The following is a 23,757-nucleotide window of genomic DNA, read 5'->3' on the forward strand; positions in this document are numbered from 1 at the left end:
CTGGTGGAATGATAATCTGTCCACGCTAAGAATCTAAACACGGTACTTCTTCGACAGAGTAAAGTGTTCCGGAGACTGGCAACTTATAACTACAATAAAGAAATTAGAAAAGCGACAACGCTTCAGAAAATTCTGTAAGGATATTGACTGTACCTCTTCACAAGGTCTTGGCAAACGGCAAAGTCAACACAACCATGGCACTGAAGAAACCGGTTTGAAGTGATTGCAAAACAAGTAACGAATAAAATGGGGTTTAAACATCTTTCAACCGTTCAAATCACCAGAAGTGGACGGAATTTTCCAAGTAAGTATTTTCAATTAAATTTAAAAAAAAACTTCATTATTAGAAATTTTCAGACAATAACTATATCCCAAACGACAATATTTGGCCAGAACAAGATAGATAGAGCCCCACCTCGCTATGCGTGTGTGGTGAGGCAATACCTAAATAATGTGTTTCCCACAAGATGGATGGATGGTTTTATCCGATCACCCGACATGAATCCTTTAGAATATTTCCTGTAGGGTCACTTAAAAAGCATCGTTTATAAAACAAAACTTGCCAGCAGTCGGGAATGTTGCAAAATGTATTGCAAAGTTTTAAAAATCGCAAGTCATGTTTTCTAAAATTCATAATTTTTCTACTTCACAAATGTGTATCTACTTTGATTAGATTTGTCTTCAGTTGTAAGTTTTCTGCACGATGATTTGGATAAATATTTTACTGCACCAGATTCGTTTTAAACTTTATATATATATATATATATATATATATATATATATATATATATATATATATATATATATACTTTTACTAATTCGTTCTTTTCACTACGACTGTTTACTTAAAACTTACTAACTGCACTACATAAACTTATTTATATACCACAAATAGAATTCTACGAAGTTCCAGAACAGAAAAACAATAAATAAATAAATAGATTTTCCTAGAAATTATTTAAAAGAAATACTATAATAAACCGCCTTCTATAATAAAAAGTTCATAAAAAGCGCGTTCGCCATTTATAAAAAAACAGATGAAAGGCGCCGCGAATTTTAAAATTTCATTGTAGCTGGACAGGGCCGGCACAAAGGACCTATTTCGCGAGCTTGTTCGTAATATCACCCCTTCCATAGATGGAAGTTCCTCCTGGAACTAATGGATAGCCGGGACTGGATGTTTAATTCGGCAACTGGACCCATTCCTGCACTTTCCTGTCAAATATAAATAACAGGTTACCGTCTTCACTGAGTACTGAGGATGGGGTGGATAGTCGCAAATTAATATGTGCACCTTAGTATCCTGGAATATCACTTCTACCATGTTCTTAACGACTCGTCAATCCAACTGGTTACCTGCTATCTTGGTCAGAGTCATTTTCTTCACGTTGGCTCACATAGTCGCGAACGCTTGGAATCTTGAAATTTATTTTTGATTACCAGGTAAAAGATGTTCCGCGAATCGTGTTTGATTTTCAGCGTCTTGCCGGGGACTGGAATCTGCTCTTAAAGTTTTTCTAATTGACCAAACTTCTTCCGGGAGACGGTTGTTACTCCTCGTGCGTTCTTGATATGGGCTGGGATGTTGCAAGCCAGCGAATAATTTTCCGACAGAGTGAACAAATCTTATTGTTGTTCTGTAGTGACTCCATATCTAGCTTTGCCGGTACCTCTCGTTTTTGGAATGACTAACTGTCTTCTCTTCTCGGAACCATCATCATTCTTGTCAAAAGGGCCCTCAAGGGATTCCCACTGAGCCCATTATGTTTTTAGTGCCGGTGAAAATATTGACACTTCTTTCTTTCTTGCTCCCATTGCCGAATCCTTTTTTAGGTGGGGTCATTCTTTTGATCTTCTTTGATCCTTGTGGGTGACCACTGTAGTTCTTTAAACTACGGCTTCATTCGATTCGGCTTTATTGCTACGGGCTCAGTCTAGTGTATACGACCCTCCTGACAAGATGTTGAATTTTTGGTGGCCACAGTAGAAGGAGATAGGTTTCTGATCCTGATTCGATACTGACCCGTTATAGACGACTCGTTCTTTTTTTCCCTGTGACTGGACGTTGCTCTCTCTCTCGGCTTCTTGTTAACTATACATCCAACCATACAAATTGTATTCCCGTTATATTCTAGAACCTTCGTGGCTGCATCGTATTCGAGAGCAACAGTCAGGGCATATACTAAGATTTTCGGATGGATTAATCGAAGCGTCCTCTGCAAATCATGGTCTCGCAGGCCATCAATGAATGCCTGGTTCCCCAAATATCCATCATGTTCGCTGGTGCTGATGGATAAGTAAATCAGCAAATCGGACAAGTCAGTCAATGTCTACTTATATATACGAACAACAGTTTCACGGGTTTTGAAATTTCTCGACGTTTCGTCTCCCACCATGGAGCCATTATCAAGAGAAGGGTGGAGACAGGATGGTTATACGTTCATTATTGAGAAGTGATTCGATTCCTTGGTCTCAACCTTCCTACTTCACGCAACGGATCACCCCTTTTTTTGGTTGATTGCAAGGCCTCAATCTGTCTACTCCTTGGAATTTCTTCTTGATCTAACAACAGTTTTTGATATAGTATTGTTTTGACATAAATTTTTTTTCAAATAATTCGATAATGAGGTGAGAGGAGTTTGAATACTTGAAACAATCGGTCGAAGGGGAATGTCAGGTTTGTGCAAATTATGAATAAAACCTCCAGTTAAACAAAATAATGATTGACTTAAACTACCCATCTTTAATACTGAAAATAAAGTAAATTTTATAACAACCACACATATTGAGTAGAAAAGCATTAAAGTAATTTTGCTGAACATAAATTAACACTTCAGTGTTAATGATTATAATAAAAATATAAAAGAGGTTTCGTAACGTAAGAGCATATAATCCAAGATGTAATATCCATGATGATTATGTAAATAAGAATAGACTCTCCCAAATCAATCTAATAATATACTTAAATATATGAATTAACAAGTATGTTTTCATATGAAATAATTGACGTAGGCGAAATCCAGCATCTAATTATTTATGAACACTCATCTCTCATGGTTTAACGGTTGTAAAAGGAGAGGCACAATTAAAAAATACCTACCTACATTGGTTTACCCTGAATTCTTGTTTTCACAGATATTATCATGACTATAATTATGTTTCACATAATAATGAATCAAAAGTTTCTACTACCACATTTCTTTGTTATCAATAACATTTTGCTATATACTGGACCGACAAAAATAAATTGGTTTTTAAGTAAAATATCTCGAGATTGCTTAAACCAAAATTCCAAAAATTCTGGCATTAAAAAAATGTTTTAGCGATAGAAATGAATGGAAATCCAAGGATGCGATATCGAGCAAGGTGCCTGATGTAGAACTTACCACCGCAATTCATGAATTTTTTCCAAGGTTCGTTTTGCAAAGTATTGCCTTGCATTGTTGCATTGCAGAATAACGACTTTTCTATTTCACGCATAGAAGCAAAATCGAGTGTGAGTAAACATACGTATCATCATTCTAGAATCACGAGATACAAATACTCCTCCTGTAGTACCGAACATCGTTGTGTTAACGAAAAAATTAAAGTTTACTTCCTTTCTCTAATAATGTAAGCGGTAGATGAAGAATAGGTGAAATTTGTACAGATCATAAGAAATCTGGGCGGAAACAAATTACTTACAATTTATATCTTTACGGTAAAGAGTTTCATCACAGATCCGTACTCAAATATATACCCACAAAATCTAATCTCAAAACAAAAAAAATATAAATTTTTGGAAAAAGTAATGATATTGTAATCGCAATAGTGATAAAATACGTTAAAGTGAGTTGGAATCCCTGAAAAGGTTTTTTACATTACATTAGAAAATTCAGGTTTTTTAAGCAGACAATAAAAGTTACATTGAGATTAGTTCTAATAAATATGCATTGATGGAGACTAAAATAACGTAGGTACGTTTGATTAAAAAAGAGGTAGGTTTTTATGCGTTATTCAGAAAGATTTCTATATTTTTTTCCAATGGATTTATTTTTGGTTATACTTCTGTGCTTCAATTGAAAAGTAAATATCTTGAAAAACCGCCAACCAATTTTATTGTTGTTAAATATCATTTAAAATAGAGATGAAGCCTGTAATTCGTAGAAATAAAGAACAGTTAATCGCTAGGTAAAATCAGTGGTCAAAAAACATGGTAACAATTAATCAATTTATATTAAACAAAAAATTGTAGAGAGCATGTTATAAGATAATCAATATAACTTTGCATATGATTTGTTAACAAAAAAATTGAATATACAATAATCTAATAACACTGGTAGTATCGTGGCAAAAGTATTCATTCAATCTAACTAGCGCAATAGTCAGCGTGGTGATATAATTAGCTTCAATTTGAATGCACGAGAACAAAAGTGAATACGAGAGAAAGTCGAATATTTTAGTACGTTTTTGTGGTGATAAATATACAGTAATGGTTACAGTAATATTAAGGAATTTCTAAGTAAAATCTTTAATCAACTTCTTCACAATCAACCAATGTAAATTTTAATATGACGTCGCGATCAATCAAAATGGACTACTCTACTGGATACCTACTCCAATTCAATGATGTCGAAGTTTTTTAGGTTAGATTACGAATGACATTAAATTTTTTAGGTTAGATTGGGCGAGGTCGTTATAAAGAGAGTTCAATTTTTTATAGGTTAGGTGAGGTTAGACAGTTGCTGATGATATTGACTTTTTTTATAGAGTTTGTTTTTCATATTGTAAAAGATATGCATAGATTACACTGATATTATTTAAATCAATTTTTTTTCTATTGATACACTAATCACTTGGAGTAATATATGTTTATTCATAATCCATAGAATAAATTACATAGAAAAAGTGTTCACCATACGAGGAACGAGAGTATAATTTGTTATCAATTTTGTGAGAGGTTATTCGATTGATGAGTCACTTCTTGATTGACCAATGTATTTTTTATCACAATTTAAACAAGGAGTTCCATAAGCTACGTTACTCAATTCAGATAGTATTGGTAGAATTAGTATTAGACGGTAAACCACGTCTAAAGTAAAATACACTGTTAGATGTATTATATAGAATTCGTTTTAAAAGATGTGAGGGAAATGAGTTTCCATAAAAAAGTTTGTATGGTATTTTTTGCTTTGTCCTTAAAATATTGGATTATAAATTTCAAAGACTCTGTTTTTAATTTGATTTAATTGAACTTAGGTGATAGAAATAATATTGGACATATCTTCCAGATATTGGTTTTCTCTACCAGTCGATTGAAATTTTATGATCTTCGTGTTTAATGATTTTAGTTTCATTTCTATTATAAATTGTATATGGGAATTGAAACTATTGAAACAAAATAGTAAATTATCGATTTCATCATTTAGAACGGATAAAACGATGTATTATTTTATGATGAAGAATTGTTTGAATGGCAAAACAGCTGTAACAAGGTTCAAAATATAATCCATTACATAATCCTCTAAGATAAGAGCCCATCAAAGATTTGTTGGTAACTTTTATTATTATATGAAAAATATATATTATTAAAAATGAATGATATTAATTCTTTGACTCTTTACTAAGTTTACAATGCTTACTTATATCACTCCATTTGTGTTGTAGGACTGTTGTGATACATTTAAGTGAACATTACTAAAAATTGATATTACGTCTAACTAAGCGATCAAAGTTCTGTGGTAATAACACATATGATATATTTCATATTATATTCATTGATATAGTATAATACTAAGACTAAGATCCAATTGGAGCGTTGATTGATATATGATTGGTCTAGCTGATAAAGTAGGTTCATGAATTTTTGTCAATGTGTTTTTTGGTAATAACTTTTTTCAACAAGTTAATATGATTATTAGTTATTTTGAGAGTCGGATCATTAGTTCTTTATATGATATATTTTACATTAATTAGTTTTCTGGATAAATCTAAATATTGCTGTCTCTCCATTATAACTGTGATATTACTACTGTCAGTTGGTATGACTATTAAATTTAATATGTACTCATCGAGTATGTTATTTAAGTGTCCTTCGATTAGCGTATGGTTGGTGTGGTGTGTGTCGAAAGAGGTGAGCTGGGTAATGAATTTGGTGCTTTCTATTGTCCATGGTGGAGTCTGAGAAGATTCGTTAGGAAGGCATTCAGGAAGGAAGAAATTTAAATCGCTTAGATATGATCGAATTCTAACATAGAAAGGTTTGGGGGTTCTGGGTTTATTTTAAAAAAGATTTGGGAATTTCTTGGAGAAGCAGTTTTGGAGGGTCGGATAGGAAGGATTGGATTTTAGTTTGGCTGCATATGTAAGGCTCAAATATATACTTATGTCTCCCAAGGATGGTTCCCCTGATTCGCAGTACAGACTTTCCACTGGTGTTGTTTTGAATGCACCTGTTATCAAACGTAAGGTTAGGTTGTGAAAGCTGTCGATTTTTTTCAGAAGCGATTTGTTAGCTGTTGAATATACAATTGCTCCATAATCTAGTTTTGATCGAATAAGTGTTCAGTACAATGTTAGTAATGTTTGCATCCTATTCTTTGTTCGTTAGTATTTTCAGTAAGTTTAATCGCTTGTTGCAAGCTAGGAGAAGATTTCTAATATGATAGTTCCAGCTTAGTGTGTGGTCGAATAGTATACCGAGAAATTTTATTGATATTTCCATTTTTATGTCTTCATTATAAAGTTTCAATACCGGTACGTTTGGTATGTTCTTTTGTCTCGAGAAAAGAATGTAGCGAGTCTTTGTAGTTGAAAAAGTAAAACCAGTTTTTTGTGACCGCAGTTCTAAGTTATGGATAAAAACCTTACTTTGTGAGAAGAGGTTTTTAATATTTTTCACTTCACAGTAAACAATCAAGTCATCTGCGTATAGTCGAGCTTTTACTGGTAACTTTTTCAGGATGTCCTTGATTGTGATTATAAAGAGTGTGGGACTTATGATTGATCCTTGGGGTATATCATTATTGAAATATGTTTTTTCGGAGGTGGTGCCGTTGGTTTTTACTTTGAATGTTCGATTTCTCAGGAAGTTTTTGATAAAAACCATGCAGTGACCGTGTATGTTGAATTCGTATAATTTTTTTATGATATAATCATGCCTTGCAATATCAAAAGCTCTGTTAATGTCAAAGAAAATAGCTAAACAGCTGTTTTTTAGGGCAAATACTTCGTTGATTTCACTTTCCAAGTCTATTATCTTATCCAGGGCTGATCTATGTTGTCTAAATCCGCTTTGTTCCGGTATAATAAGGTTTCGTTTTTCAAAGTCCAGAGAAATCTGTTGTTTATAATCTTTTCCATTAGTTTGCACAAAGCACATGTGCGAAATATAGGTCTATAACATTCAGGATGGGTTCTAATGGTTTGTGGTTGTAGTATAGAAATGATTATGGATTCATGTCACTTTTCAGGAAAGTAATGCTGCAGCCAAATGGTATTGAACAGGTTAAGGATGTATTCGTGAGCAATTAAGGGGAGATGTTTCAAGAAGACAACTGGTATATCATCTGGTCCTCGTGACGTTTCTTTCAGGCTTGAAAGAGCTTCATCATATTCTTGGGTGGTAATGGATAAATTAATGGGTTCATTTTCATCGAACTGTATCATTATCTCATCATTTTCCTTTCTCTTATGGGTAATAACAGTAAGTTTGTTATTGGGAGTTCTTATAATTTGCTGCAGTATGACCTGGTTTTTTGCATGTAAAACATAGTAGACGGTCTTGGGATAGATAAATTCTGTAGCTGGTGTTCTCTTCTGTGATCATTAGACAATCGGGTATTTGGATTGTGTATGGTGAAATGGAGATTTGTCTTCTGAAGCTGTAGATGTGGTTATATTCCGGAATTGTGGAGCTAATTTTGAGGAAAGACATTGGTGAGAGTGTATTGAGACCTATTTTGTTAAGTTCATCGATTAGAGCTGAGTGTGGTATGGCGGTGCATACATTTGAGAGTATTAATCTTTCGGAAGGTATTATAAGCTTTCGTGCTTGGATCAGAGTGTTGTTGATAATGATCAGTCCTTTATGAAAGGTCATGAAGCGTTCTACAGTATCTTCATTTGCGAGGTACATGCATATTCTATTGTTTGATAGCCTCGATGTGAATAGTATATTTTTTGGACCGATTAGTTCTCCAAGTGATATCAGGTAGTCTTGAATTTGCAGGTTATCAACAGCTGGAAAAACGATTGCTTGATGTTTTGTAGGAAATTGTGGTTAACTAAGTGCAGATGTGTATGTTTTTGTAGGGTTTGTATTCTGAGAGCTTCTGTAGCCAAAAGTCCCAGCATTTTTATTTGACATAATTAATTTTAGAAATATTCCTGCTTTGATTCGAGAGTACGGACCTGTTTTGGCACAGGCCACTTCATATCAAGTTGATAAGAGTTGGTTTTTTTTTGCGAATTCTTCTTCCAAACCGGTGTAAAACTGATAGCACTGTGTGTAACAAATTCACTGTTTTGGTATGAATGTATGAGATTCTATCGTACTTACAGTAATATGTCTTTGAGTTTAGAATACTTCTAAAAGTTTCTATCCATAGTTTTATAAATTAATGAGTTATTTTTATAGGAACTGACACTTTCACTGTTAACGTTACGGTTGCCAGAGCCGGACTCCAACTCTTAATATTACTGCACTTTATATAGAAATTTATTACATACTGTAACAGACGACGGTGTAATTATCAGAAATCAAGGATTCAATGAAAATTAAGTTCATACTTTCAAAAGTTGCCGTGTTATTAATTACTGGTTAATTTTCCTTCCCACTTGATACGCTCTGCTGTTATAATTAATTCGAAACACTAGAAAAGTCCGAAATATAAACAAATGACAACTAATGGGGGAACGAAGAATAACTTACCAGCTTATTCGTAATTTACTTTTGAATTGGAAAAGTGTGAAATCAAAGGTAATTTGATCGTTGATAGATAGCCGAAATAATTCTTATGCAATTTTGTTGATTTTAATTTAGAATGTTGCCTCTTTAGAACAAATGATAGATTAATGAAATTTAGAAATAATGAACGTAAACATAAGAGGGAAACTTATAAAGATAATTTTACTATTGACTAATAACTGTTCCATCCAAAATCAAAAAGTATACAGGATAATAGAAAGTTCATGAAAATAATTACGAATAAATTGGACAAAATTAAAAAATAACAGTATTACTTTCCATAGGAATAAAAGTCGATAATGTTCTTTTCTTCTACTCTTCTTTTTACTAGAGTCTAGTGATCATTTAATACCACAAAATGAAAACATTGAACTAACCTAAGTGGTCTTAAAAGTACGTTGAATAGTCACAGACAATTTGGTATTCGTAAATTATCTTAAATAATTTAGTATCAAGCGAATACAAGAGACGCAGAAATAGAATCTTGAAATCGCAGCTTTTAAATATGATCTTGAATACATCACGATATTGAAAAATTATATTGAAGATCTTCATAGCGACAAATCAACGTTTCGGACCTGTTACTCTTTGTATTTGAACTACGCACCTATTACAATGTTATTTCCGATTCATATTTTGATTAACATCTATAAGATATTTGAATATTTCCTGAACATTATTCTTCAGGTACGACCCACACTATGTAAAGTGACACTTCTCACAAAAATCTTATGCATGGGTTTGTTAGTAGGTTCTTAACTGATATAACCACATTATGAAGCAATTCTGTTCAACAAGCACCCAGTGGTATTTCCAATCATATAATTGGATCTAATGGAATTTTAATTATTAAATGTCCTAAAACCTAATTTCCTTATAAAAACACAATGTTATATTTTTGGATTATATCAAACTTTTTGATAATGACTTAAATAACGTTACAAAATTTTTTTATGAATATTTTTCGAAATATCGCAGAATTATATAGAATCTTTCTCTTTATAGATATTATCCATCAAAATTTGAAATATATGCACTAACAAAAATACTTAGTAACGAAAAAACGTTCATATAAAAGATAGATATAAGCATTCTACTTAAAAAACAATGAATAAATAAAATGTTACTGATAAATAGATAAATAGATTTAATTTAGATAGATAGATTGGTAACTTATTGTTTGGTTATTGATAATAATATTGATAATCTTAGTGGGTAGACCCACATTATATACTACTACAAGTAATAAATATGAGAAAGATACGGGCAAACTGCAAAAAAGTGTAAGTGAAGTTGGGCAATATTTTTTAACGAATCAATGGGATCATTAAAGTTCAAATAAATCTGCTAGGGCGATCCACTCCACAAAAATTAAACAGATTAAAATAATGTATAGAAAATATAGCTATAGATCTAATAGAATGGGTTTGAATTTTATTTTAATGAAGTGAAACTCAATTAAACCATGTAAGTATCACGATTTATGAAAACTCCCATAATATTTTAATTATTCCGTGATGATATTACCTCATAATGATATGAAAAATTAACAATAATGTACATGGCTCATTATTGAATAAGTAAAAGTGATATATTCACTCCTACAGAGCCCGTATATGAAAGGAATTACCCACCTTGGTAGAATAGATAAATTTTAGTCATTGTACTATTACTTTACTTGAAGTTATGAATGATGATAATCAAATGGTGAATATGAATTATTTCTTATTTTTTTAACAAACGCATCAAGGTAGGTGTAAATCATATTTAATTGGATATTTTCAATGTATAGCACGTTTCAAAAATCATTTAATTTTTTATGTCAAAATATAAAACTTTATATTAATGTAGTTAGGGCCAAATGTTTTGATAATTGTCTTGGTCGGTTTTAATTTCATACATTATTAACTTTTCGATAACCAAATAAGTAGTAATAGAAGATGTTATTTATTAACAATAAAATATAGGATGTATTATTTATACTATATATAAACTCATTCTATTAATCAGTATTTTTCCGAATGTAGCTGTGAAGTTCTCTCAAGTTTTTATTTATTTTTAGAAAATTTCTGCTAAAATTACAAGCCAAGATCATTGCTTGAACGCTGTGTTAATGAATAAAAAATTGATTCTATGTTAAATGTGAAATAAGTATACGAAAATATAAACTGCAAAAACGAATAGTTGCAATGGAAACGAAAATTGAAGTGCAGAACTGAATACTGGAGAGGAGTTATTCTCCAGTAAAGAGAGTAATTTAAATGAAAAATAAATTTTTCCTAACTAAAAAAGTTTATAGTTTTTTAAAACGCAATAGCAATAATTTTGTTTTTCAGTTATTCTGCCCACGTAAATTGCTTATCTGTGAAAATAATTCGTGATTTATTGTTTCGAATAGGATTAAATAAATTTCGATAAATTATTTTTTATATAAATATTATCAAAGTATCATTACCTACCTATTTTCAAAATGTGAATGTTCTAAAAAACTTCTCTTTCATTCACGAAACTTGTGTTAATACGAATTTGCAAGCAATTTTAAGTTATTTAATTAGATTAGAAAGCTGGGTATATATGAAGTATTCGACTACAAAAAGATATATTATCAATGTTTTATACCATAACAATTATAAGAAGCATGTGATGGCCATTTCCATACTTGGATTCTACTATAATTCAGCTGTTAGTTACAATCAGATATTCTTTGTCGTTAGGTGTTTCAATAAAACGTGTAAAAGTACATAAAACGTATGTATTTCCTGTTACAAAATACTAAACCCCACATATATAAAGGAATGTCACTCCATAGGTAAGATATTGAGACTTAATGCATCCAATCACACTCTAATGAAACACGTTCTTTCAATTAAATGAATTTTAAAACGTCCGTTGTTACTCTCGGCAAAATTATAATCCACCGGATTTCACAGCAGGCTCAACTTATCGTTCTTCTATTGTTTCGAACAGGTAAGTCGGTTGTTTCGGAACTTGCAAGTATTTTGTAATTTTTTAATTTAATTGAAATTTTTTCCTAAAACCATTAACAAATATTTAGTGGCAACATTACAACATTATGTGTATTACAGGAATTACAGATTAGTCTGTGTTATTTAGTTTAACTTCTACTCTAAATTGAAGAAATACCATATATATATATATATATATATATATATATATATATATATATATATATATATATATATATCATATCAGTACATTGCCATCCAAAGCTTGAATGACCGAATCTTTGTTTCTAACAATATAAAAGTTATTGTGAATTATTACTCAATTAATATTGAAATGTTTTTGTTTTGAAACCTTCCTTTTTCAAATTGTCGCAATCAAGTTATGAGACTTATTAAGTAATTTTGTTATCGACCTTCTGTCTATATAATGATTCCATCGGGGCTTCAACGATTCAAAGAAAACGCGTGCCCTCGTCCTCCTCAGAATACAGGATATAAAAAAAACGATAATTGCCATCAGCCGCAACTTGAACATATATGCTTTTATTCAAATATACAGATTTATTTTTCAGTGGTTACCTGACCAGGTACCTTTTGACGTTACTCTAAATTTGGTACAAAATATCCTTACGGAATGTTTTTCGCATTTGTTTTTGTTCACGGGTGAGGACTTTTGGCACTATATTTGAGCAATTATTTGGCGAGTAAAAATACTCATGTCACAGTCAAATATGTTCACCGTACGTACACACCGACATTTACGTCAGTAAGTTGTTTTATAGGATCGTCTTCTACTGATTTACGTCTCTTCGAACCGGTTCGCTTATTCAAACACACTTACTTTTGACATGAAGATCTCTTTGTACAATAACAGCAATTCGCGAAAGATTTTCTAGGGTTTACGCTGGATTCAACAAGTAGCTGAAGAGATGAAATAACAAGGTACTTACTCTGTTAGATGATTATATCTTTAAAATAAGAAGGGGCACTAATCATAGATTTCAAACATCTTAAAATAGATGTTAAAACGAACAAAAATATCATCTACAACGTTGAATACAGAAAAAATTTGGAATGCTTTCATGACATTGTTCATAACGTGTTGTTTTTAGGACTGGCCTAAAAGTTAAAATTACTATAACTACCAAAGTCGTGATTAGGAGCGTTGTACTAATCAGAGATGAAGGAACTAACATTCAGAATGATTTAAATTTCGTATCGATGATGTCATAACTCCTTTACTTAGTTGTGCTGTTGCAATTGCCCATTACCAAGCTCTTGTGAAAATTATTTCGAGGGCAAGAATGACCAATAAAATAACAAGATCCGTCAATTTTATAAATCATAATTCAATTTTACAGGGTAATGTTGGATTACCCCTCTCAGCGATTCAGATTATTATTACTCTGGATTCATTATATAAAAGAGGTTTTGCTTGGAATCATTGTACATGCGGTTTATAATAATTTATAATAATATTCAAAATGACTTATGCCAATTTTCTAATTAAACACAATATACGAGGTCTTGATATGAATATAAATGCTTTACACCAAAATCTACAGTCGAAGAGACCTCATATTCTGGCTCTAGCAGAAACAAGGGTGAACTCAACGACATCCAATGTTCACCTTGTATATCCTGGATACATCTTACACACCCGATTCTGGTATAGCTTTGGACTCGCTGTCTTCGTTAGGGACCACATATCTTCCCAGCGCGGCGGGAAGAAATCTTGAGCCTTCAGAATTTGATATGGTTTGAAACAACGACACAAAGAACAACAAAATTATTTTGCTTCCTACACATACCTCCTATCGATAACCTTTAAGAGAATTTGTTTTCAAAACTTGCCGATAAAATTGACAGTCACGGACTGATCCAACTAGGCTCTGAGACCTGTTTCTAACAACACACCCTGACCTGTAAAACGAGACTTTACATGCACTACTCAGAATATCAGACCTCAAACTAATTACAGCAACGATTGAACTAGAACTCCAAACTCAAGATCCACCTAGACGACGTAAAGTTTGGCATTATAGATTGGCCAAATGGAAGCATCTAAAGGATATTTTCTCTATATTTTTAGGGACGATATTTTCTTTAATTCCAATGATCCATCAGTGTGTGCGAACGTAATTTGTAGTATTGGCAGGTATGGAAGCTTATATTCCTTACTCCTTCAAGGGCTTTGCTACTTATAGAAATAGCACTCCAATCTTAGAGCTGAGAATCGTATAGACTTTGTTGCCCCGAGAAGGCTGCTGTTTTTACAAATAAGGCTGGGTACTGCAGCTCAGGATTTGGTCCTTTCTGGACATAAAATATCACCATCGCAAGTGGGAGGGTTAATTCTACAGCTTTTATAAAGCGTCTGTTTCCGATTTTGTCTCCATTACTCTCCAATATATCTTTTACAATAGTAATTTGAAAATTTGTATATATATCCACATATTTTTTCTGTTGTGTGGACTGATAACTGCTGTACTAAAAAATGTAATTCAAAATATGAGCCAAAGGCAAATATTCTATTCCAAGTCTTTCCAAATAACCATCAATTCACAATCGACATAATTACTACAAGACTCCTCAGTACTCGCTCCTTTTCAAAATAAAGTTTTAATATCAAGTATCAAATTTTATAGTAGGTACATAAGAATTGTTCTACTAATTTAGTTTTTTCAAATATGGTTAAATATGGGTAGCATATTTATCGTCAATAATTTATGGTGACTTCAATTAAATGTAAATCGAATAACGAATATTATGGTGTCAAATAGTATTTTATTTATTTGCGTTATTACTCATAAATGAAAACTGTTCAAAATTAATTGCTAGAATCAAAAAAACAATAATCAATTCTGATGTATTTTTATTTATACTTGGTACTTGAAACTTTCGATATCATATTCATAGAGAAGAGCTTCAATATTTAGAATTCCAAGATACTAACTGTTAAAAATACAGTAAATTTAAAGATTTTGTTTCTGTTCCGTCTCAAAGATTTATAAATTAATTCAAATGAGGTAAGTAAGCTTTTGCTGCTTATGGCTTAATTAACCTGCCAACATATGAGATTCGTGAGTTAAGTGATTGATTAAGTTTAATGGGTAACTTCCTATTCAATTTAGATAGACCTAGAGATTCTAAGCAAAATGAAAGTAGAGAGCTGGTTTAATATTGATTAAATCAAAGTTGTTTATATTATAATTAATTGTTTTCAAAAACAATGTATTCGCGAATAAAAACACATTCAGATATAATAAATACATACATATAAAAACATGAATAAAGTAATTGTATATTAGCTTGCATGGCATGAGCTTATTAATCAGCTAGTAAGTAAATTTTCTATTTTGGAATCCCAACTCTTTCCGTTCTACATCCGAAATAATAGCTCAATCACCAAATGATATACCCCATAAGGAAGAATAATGTCATCATTGCTGTGGACCTTATTATTCGATGAACTACTGAATAAAATAAATCAAGCAAGGATACACTATCTAGGCTATACATACAATATAGTTCTAATCGCCAGTGGCAAATATGAATGTGTCCTGTACGACATCATGCAAAAAGAAATTGTGAGAGTAGTGCTGAACTTGGTGGATTCATACACATGGAAAAGGAACTCTAAAATAGGAAATAATTCCAAAACAGGAAGTGAAGATGAAGCACCTGCCTGCGATGGATATACACCATGATTGAGGGCCAATAATAATGCATGGAGCAATTGTTTATTTAAGTAATCTGAAGCAACAGTCGACGAGGTGACACCTGAGCAAGGCGCCGAAACTGACGTGTAACTGACTTACATGTGCCATGAAGCCTTGTGAAGCAGCAGCAATGGAAGTCTTTATAGAGCTATCTCCACTGCACATTGTCGTAGAAAGACATACCAACGCGTCTAGAATCAAGATAGTAAAAGGCAAACACAGAGAAGGAAGAATTACAAATTCAGGAAAATAGACACTCGTGGCAAAAATGACTCTCCTACAACTTCTAATAGATGGTTTACAAAGTGAATTTAATGAAAAATCATACAATAACATGGTATATAAATGCCTCTAAAGTCGTAGAAATGCGAATTTAGCTAATAACGAAATATTCCGAATTAATAAAAGCCCATCCTTATATCTTCCATACGTAACTTCTAGTTATAATTTAGACAGGAGGTACCAGAAAGAGATATAGCAGTATTCTTCGAATGTCAAGCGATTAACTCACAAATAATAAGTCTAATTGGACGTGAAATGTCCAGAAATATTGAATAAAATGTCCAGAAACATTAAATGAAATGTGCAAAAAAAACAATATTCTCTTAATCTGAGTGCCAGGACATGAAGATATACACGGGAACAAAAAAGCAAATAATCTGGCCCAGTCTCACTTCACCGGACCAAAACCGTTCTGTTTCCCACAAGCAACTTAAAATCAGAGCGGAAAAAATTACTGAACACTACGCGTTGCTTCGAAGAAATGGTGAAACACTTGTGTTGGAGTATTCAATTGGAGAACTAACATCCACGACGTTTCTAACAGCATTATTCGTTGATGCTTAGCGACTGCACGAATCATATCGTCCAGCTTCACTTTATAAAAGGAGGGAATCAACGGATAATTCAGTGCGCTTAGCTCCTTATATCTTAGTATAAGTCTACTTTAGAACTCGTTACATTGGCCTGGAAAGATTTTGTATCTATTTACTTGAAATGTAGTAATAGTAATGTTTTGGAAATGGAACCAGTCTTAGGATACTTCTTCGTGGTAATATAGATCTCTTCCACATCACTGTAATAGAATTTCTATTTCTATAGAGAAATAAATGAAATTTAAGAATTATTTGGAGAGATAAATTTTCCTCAACAAGTATAAGCTGGACAGTGAACGAAAGATTTACATCAGTCAATTGATGTGAAATATTTTGCGATCATTGTCTCAAGTATAGGAAATAAACCCAAGAAATGCCCTTGGAAATATGGTTAAAGCAAACAGAAGTGGAGATTAGTAGTTAATTAGGCGCATATAAACAAAAGAAAAAAGAAGTAAATAATAAAGAACCATGAAGAAGATAGTAGTGTGTTAATACAACACATTTATCTACAACTAACAGTAAACCAAAACCTACACAGTCGGATGTGCGTTTCGATAACCAAGTTATCGAAGGTAAACTGCAATTCAATAATAAAAATCACAATTTTTGCAAAGTTGTGATCTTAAATTGATTGATTTGTTTATTTAGATTTTATGATCTACTCCACAAGGAGTAGTTTATTCTTACTTAAATTTTAACCTTTCTGATAGAGTGAGATATATAACTTTCTATAAAATGGTGATGAAATCCGCACTTAAATTATATGGAAATATGCTTATGGCTAATATTGATTAGGGGAATTGAGCATGAGTGCTTTCTAGCATCTTTCTAGATTTTTCTTAATAAAATATCAATACAATTTAAGATAATACAAGACCCTGTATGTTATGAAAAAATTATTAATGTTCTGAATACAAAATTCTTCTATATATTGTTGCTTAACACTTGCTTCAATTTATAGTACGTTTTTACAAGATTTATTTGAGCTCGAGAAGATAATATCCAATAAAAACCGTAATTGTATTACAAGAAAACTTATATTTTAAACACTTTCAGAAACGATAGATATCTATCAGAGGTATCCGTGCCACGGGAGTCAGTCAAGCTTAGCTGTTTTTTGTGGCTACTGGTCACCTTGTGATTTTTCAACAAGATGTTATATCTTTGCAGAATAAATGAAAAGAACAGTGGCGGTATATTGAAATTTAATATATGAAGATTATCGCAAACACAATACAAAATTTTTCATAATCTGGCAAAATTATAGAAATAAATTTACTTAGTACGAAGCTGGCATTGTAGTCGCTCTAGTGAGATTATGTTTGGATTGTATTTTGTAGTGATATAGTAACTTTCAAAGTTGTTTACAAGTGCTTGAAGTGATTTGAAAGTGGAAATGAGTCAGTTCGGAATAGAAATAATGGGACGTACGTCGACCTCAAAAATAGATCAAAATAGCAAAAACTAGACAATCTGGAATAAATATAAATTTATGATTTCATAAGTGGGTACTGAAAAAGGTATCTGAACAATGAGCCAACGGCTTTCACCTTGATTATGACAACGCACCTGTTACAAGTTACTTTTAATTTTCGAGGCTTTGACTGTTAGAACAATTATTACGATTTCTGGATCTTCTCCTAAAAAAAAGAAGGAATAGTTTCATTTCAAAATTTGTGTAACTTCCTTTCTTTTGATTCTAACGACATTCACTCACTTGGAGAAAATACAAGTAATAAAATATAAATTTATATATTAAAAAGTGTACACTTTGATGTTTAATTTGCCTATTCCTTAAAGTTCACTGTATAATTTATAAGTTTGGGAATGAATGTGGGATTCACTTGTCCAGAAAGATAATGCCGGTCCTTATGTGGCGAAGCAGTATTTGGAAAAAACCTTCTTTTATAGATCATGTTTAGAATATTATCACAATGCATTAGACACTGCTTCACGGTATCGTATAAACAGCTTGAAATAAAAACCCTTAAGATTCAATCGAGCATTTCATTGAAAGCATGCCCAGACTAATATAGGATTACATTCAATTGAAGTTAGGAGAAGCAATATTATAATTTTTCCGACATGGGTTGATTTATATTTGCATAAATCTTGTTGGTTATATTGGATTAGGTCCCAAATTTTTGGCTTAAAAGATTGTGATATACTAAGTGAGGCGGTTTATCCTTCGGCGTATATAATCGAATATATTCTATTAGAGTCAATCGTAAATATAAAAAAATTATGTTGCCTAAGCTAACTGTACCTTCTAATCACATATTAAGAAAACATTAGGTGAATTTTTTCCACAACATTAACAGCAGTATAAGATTACACTGAATAATAAATAACTTCGATAACATAAAGAAATGTCTGAATTTAAATTACCCTGTTTTTACATTTATTTTGATCAGATACAATGCACTCGTATTATCGTGCATTCACACGAACATAGATAACTTTCTTATTTGCATAATTAAATCATCTTATTATCATTATTAAATAATCAATTTTTCGCACAAGTTGAGTCAACTAGAGGTTCATGACATGATTCTATTAGACCGTCGAATTGGGCTAAAACGGATTTGTTCTGAAGCACTCAATATTTCATATGATTCATATGAACGCGTTCATCATATAGTTCACGTCAATTTGAACATGAGAAGAATTGCTGCAAAATGGATCCCCAAGTGTTTGAATGTTGACCAAAAGCGTGTAAGGGTAGAAGCATCGCATTCGATCTGTGCTCGATTTGAAAACCATGTAGACTTCTTAAACTGAATTGTTACTACGGATGAGACTTGGATACATTTCTACGATCCAGGAACAAAGCAACAATCGATGGAATTGCGACACACTGCTTCTCCAAGACTTAAGAAGTTTCGTGTCCAAAAATCTGCTGGAAAAGTTCTGGCTTCAGTTTTTTGGGGAGTAATCATGATTTTTGGATAAGGGTAGAACAATAACTGGAAATTGCTATTCGACATTACTGACCACTCTACAGGAAAAATATTAAGAGAGAGGACGCTGAAAGCTATCCACAGGTGTTCTGTTATTTTCTTCCAACGAAGAAGTAAGAAAAGCTGTGGAGGTCTAGTTTGCAGGGCAAGAAGAAACATTTTTTTGAAAGGTCTAAAGACGTTGAAGGTTCGCTGTAATAAATGTATCCAATTAATAAGAGAATATGTTGAGTAATAAAATATTTTGACATTGAAATTGCGTTTGGTTCTATGGTAGGCTAAGAATTTTTCAATATATCCTCGTATTTCCACTAGCCTTAAATTTATTTAAAATTTTGGTAACTATCTAATGCCTAATGTTTCTTTACGGATGTCTATTGTGAAAATATTTACGGGTTCTCTATGTGTTTTGTAATTTTCTTCAACAATTAACACAAGTTCTTTTTTTTCTTCGCGATTTAGTAAATTTATTGTAATGCTATAAACAACTCACTCTGACATTCCCTGTCACATACTTCATGTCAGGGCATCCTAGTCGGCGTTAAATTTTATCCCGCCAGAATAATTAAAACTATTTGGAAATTTGAATGCAATTTGTCCATAAATAAAATTTATTATTATTCATTTGCGTTTAAACCAAAGAATGAAATTTGTGTGATAGGTTTCTGGTTAAGATAGATATAGAGGCGATGATTTAACTATACTACTCAATGGATCATGAGTTGATTTCGAGACGAAATGGCTACCAAATTTGTTGATAAGACATTATTTGATGGTCTACGAACTACTTTTATAAAGGGTAGTTTACGCTTTATTTATTGGATTATTCCATCCTCATGCAACTCGCCATATATAGGCGATTTTTTACCAGGCGTTCATACAACCCAGGTGTGCCAGGATAGGTAACGCCCTTAACAGTGATGTTAGGACCAGCAGCCTCCCTTCCATTCTATTTTATGGGCTTGAAAGTTATTTCTGATACACCAACATATAATTTTTCTTCCTTTAGGTTGTGGAAAAAAACCTAAAACGTGATCGTAGGCACTATCAGTCTCCCTTATGATCCCTTCAATTTATTCTCTATGAAGCGGTGATGCATATTGTTCAAAATACTTTTCTAGCACTTCGGATCACTGATGGTTTGATGAAAATCACTATGTGAAGTTTATCAACAACGCTATCGCATTCTTATTTCATGAGCTTAAATATGTGTCGTAATAGATTCTGTACGTGATGTAGGTCTTGTTTCAACAATAAAAAATTATCTGTCCTTGAATGAAAACGGGAGTATTCTCGTGCAAAACGCAGGATGTTTCCAAAAATAAAGAGGGAAAAGATTGACGCAAATGGCAAATTCAATATTTGTGTACCATTATGATTTTCATCTGTTATTTTTTTGAAGATTTCAAAAAAAATTATCATTAATATGAAACAGGATCTGATATTAATTCGAGCACGTGATGATACTGTTGTTGCAATAATAAGTTGTACCACACGTCGCTCCAAGTATAAGCCAAAACTACTTCTGAGATAATACAAAGTAATAAAGATTTGCTGATCAAATTTCTCTACTGGCAAATTGTGGAATATTTACTAAATTCACTAAATAATTCTACAAGGCATACTTGAGTTATTAAAAGGAGTACGAAAATTGAGGCATGTTATCGTGTCCTTTTAAAACAAAAGAATATTTAAAATACAAATAGTCAATTGTCAATTTTCAATAGTCCTATTACCATCTTCAAATCAACCAACCTATTTTTACTCCGCAAGGCATTTCAGCTTATTGTCTTATATTACATGAAAAAGAATTTTCCTGTAACCCTCTCCCGAAGACTGTAAGATAGTATTAATATGAAAGTTCAAACTTTATAAACCATTCGAACCAGCTAAATAGACATTTGCGTAACTCAAACAAGATCGCAACTTATAGAAAGAAAAATCAATAACATACAAATATGCGCCTAGTTGTAGATGTATGAGGGTTCAAAATTGAGAATAATAAGTTTATTGATAATGAGTTTGCTGGGTATGACGAATACCAAATGTGTCATTATATTTTTAAGCCATCCATTCCTATAAACCTACTATCGCCTGAGTTCCATAGACAGGTAACTTGGTTGATGAATAACCACCACAAAATGACCTGAAATGCTGAAATCTCTACATCAATTTGGTAATATGATGCAGCATCTTATGCGGATATGGTTTATGTTGAAGGACCCACCGTTGGAATACTCCAAGCTAAAATATTTTTATCATAAAAACCGTGTATGTGTTTGTGCACTATCAAATCCATTATTTTCATATGATTCTTGTATAAAGGAATGAACATTTTTTAGATATTTTATTGTTTCCTTTCATGGGGGATGTAAAAAAGGGGATATACTAGCAGATGGCAACTCTCTCGTTTGTAATTTTTTTATACAGAAACCGCATTACGTTAGAGAAGTATTTGTGTGTTTTGATCACAATATCAGTTGGCCTGGACCAATCCTAACACTTTGTTTCATTGTTATATACGAGAGACAGAATTATTTTGGAACCTTTGGTATATAATGGCTATGATTTAGGTTTCGGATTCCTACAATTTTTTTCTATCATGTGCGCACCGTTGCCGTTCTGCTGTATGTATCACCTTTTTTGCAAAAATACCATCTAAATTCTAAAATATCTTCCCAGATTAATTGGGGTTATGTGGCATCAGATAACTGTATAATTTATCATTCTATATGTTAATTATGTGCCTTTTATCCCATTCGACAATAAAATAGTTATTGTTTGACATAGATTTTTCGCCCTATATAATATTCAGTACGTAAATGCCCCCTCGACGATTACATTTCGTAAAACCAGAGGCCTTTTTTGACATCGATAGCATTCTTTCGATTCTGTATAATATGCTGTATGTGAAGTAGACGCAATAATACCTTTTTGACATCGATTTTTCACCCTGCCTTTTAAATACACCATGTATACTCTGTATTCCTGTATAGTACGTCCCCAGTCCCTGAGTAATCACAGAAACGGCCTTATGATAATTTTTTCGGCATCAATAGAATCTTTCTCGATATAACCTATATATATATATATATATATATATATATATATATATATATATATATATCCGTTCATTATCGATTTTTCACCCTGTATAATATGCTTTTAGGTTACCGATAGCATTTTTGATTTACCCCAATGCCTAAACAGTCACGTGCCTCAAACCTTATATATCTAACCACATCATATGCCTTCTTGATATCTTATGTAATATCTTTATGTTTCCTGTATGATATACTAATTACTAATTTCCATAATAACAGATAAAATTAACAAATTTTTATAGAACGATAATAATAACATCTGAGAACCAACTAAATTAATAATTATTATAATTTTACAATATTACTATATATTTTTCCGCCAGAATACTGTTGTGTGACAGATTTTGAATTAATTATCGGTTATTTTTCAGTTTCAATCCAAAAATTAAAAATGGTTTTGTTGGTAGAGGATTGGTATCAGAAAAAAGGCGTTATGTTTACGGGTTGTGGTTGTGATTTCTAGTTCAACCTTGTAATGAGAGTTTTAGTAGTGCTTTCGATTTTTTTTATTTAGTTTACTTAATTTTTTCTCTCATCATATGAAAAAAATTGAAAAATATTTTTTTCAACCAATTTTCCGAAAAAAAAAACTTTGATGAAATAAATCTTTATTTTTGAGAGACAGTAATTATCTTCTCATAATGTTATGGAAAGAAACTCATTATGTGTTAATACCCATTTTAGTCCGTGACCATATGATTGGAACACGCGATGTAATACTATAGATTATAGAATTCTACCTTAACGTTTTTGTGTTCTAAGTCATTATCTGCTTAATAACATTGACAGTGGAGCGAATTCTAGCCTTAATTTTTTCTATTCTATTTCGGTTATTAAAAATTTATGCAATCAACTATTTGAACATATTTTATGAAATTAATGACATGCCGATGACTGACGACTTCAAATTTTGAATGCCCATAATAAAATATATAAAAAAAGGGAAAAGCATATCAATTATTATTATATATATATATATATATATATATATATATATATATATATATATATATATTAGAAAAACCTGTACATCATGTCTATTTACAAACAATTATTTATTGAAATTTACGTAAAAACCATAATTCAAAAATATGTAAATTCAAAAAGATTTTTCAATATGAACCATTTACTCTGTTTATATTGGTTGGAAGTACTGTCAAAAACTATATTTTATTTTACC

General features: G+C 31.9%; 1 protein-coding gene across 8 annotated transcripts in view; it reads right to left on the reverse strand.

Moving 5' to 3' along the window:
* The window catches only part of LOC130893801 (uncharacterized), a 101,129-nt gene that overhangs the window by 22,637 nt on the left and 54,735 nt on the right, over positions 1-23,757 (reverse strand). The window contains exon 1 of one of the 8 annotated variants that reach the window (XM_057800254.1): positions 8,540-8,617. The exons of the other annotated variants lie outside the window; for them this stretch is intronic. The gene's annotated coding sequence lies outside the window, so the exon portion shown is untranslated. Of the gene's footprint in view, positions 1-8,539; positions 8,618-23,757 lie in introns of those variants that run through there. 8 annotated transcript variants of the gene reach the window in all.

Source organism: Diorhabda carinulata, chromosome 1 (genome assembly GCF_026250575.1).
Source record: "Diorhabda carinulata isolate Delta chromosome 1, icDioCari1.1, whole genome shotgun sequence".
In the NCBI taxonomy this organism is placed as follows: domain Eukaryota; kingdom Metazoa; phylum Arthropoda; class Insecta; order Coleoptera; family Chrysomelidae; genus Diorhabda; species Diorhabda carinulata.